Below are 1,509 nucleotides of genomic sequence, written 5' to 3'. Positions count from 1 at the left end.
CATCATCACCACCACCATCATCACCACCACCACCATCATCATCCCCACCATCATCATCAACATTACCAGCACCATCATCATCATCACCACCATCATCACCACCACCACCATCATCATCCCCACCATCATCATCAACATCACCAGCACCATCATCATCACCATCATCATCATCATTATAGTCTATTATCATGACCACCAACACAACCACAATCATCACCACCACCGCTACCATCATCATCACCACCACCACTACCACCCCCACTACCACCACCACAATCATCATCATCACCATCACCACCACCACCACCATCATCATCATCATCACCACCATCATCACCACCACCACCACCACCACCATCATAATCATCATCATCACCACCACCACCACCATCATCATCATCATCATCATCATCACTATCATCATCATCACCACCACCATCATCATCACCACCATCATCATCACCACCATCATCATCCCCACCATCATCATCCCCACTATCATCATCAATATCACCAGCACCATCATGATCACATCATCACCACCATCATCACCACCAACCACCATCATCACCACCACCGCTACCATCATCATCACCACCATATCACCAGCACATCATCATCATCACCACCATCACCACCACCACAACCACCACCATCATCATCAGCATCATCATCATCATCATCATCATCACCACCACCATCATCAACCACACCATCATCATCCCCACCATCATCATCAACATCACCACCACCATCATCAACTCATCATCATCATCACATCATCATCATCATCATCCATCACCACCACCATCATCACCACCACCACCACATCACCCCACCACCATCATCAACATCACCAGCACCATCATCATCATCACCACCATCATCACCACCACCACCATCATCATCCCCACCATCATCATCATCACACACCATCATCATCATAATCACATTATAGTCATTATCATGACCACCAACACAACCACAATCATCACCACCACCGCTACATCATCATCACCACCACCACTACCACCACCACTACCACCATCATCACCATCATCACCACCACCGCTACCATCATCATCACCACCACCACCACCACCACTACCACCACCACAATCATCATCATCACCATCACCACCACCACCACCATCATCATCATCATCACCACCATCATCACCACCACCACCACCACCACCATCATAATCATCACCACCACCACCACCACCATCATCATCATCATCATCATCATCACCACCACCACCATCATCATCACCACCACCATCATCATCCCCACATCCCCCATCATCATCCCCACTATCATCATCAACATCACCAGCACCATCATGATCACCATCATCATCATCATCACTATAATCTATTATCATGACCACCAACACAACCACAATCATCACCACCACCGCTACCATCCTCATCACCACCACCACTATCACCTCCACAATCATCATCATCATCATCATCACCACCACAATCACCACCACCACCACC

Source organism: Gigantopelta aegis, chromosome 15 (genome assembly GCF_016097555.1).
Source record: "Gigantopelta aegis isolate Gae_Host chromosome 15, Gae_host_genome, whole genome shotgun sequence".
In the NCBI taxonomy this organism is placed as follows: domain Eukaryota; kingdom Metazoa; phylum Mollusca; class Gastropoda; order Neomphalida; family Peltospiridae; genus Gigantopelta; species Gigantopelta aegis.
This window is presented reverse-complemented; position numbering follows the sequence as displayed.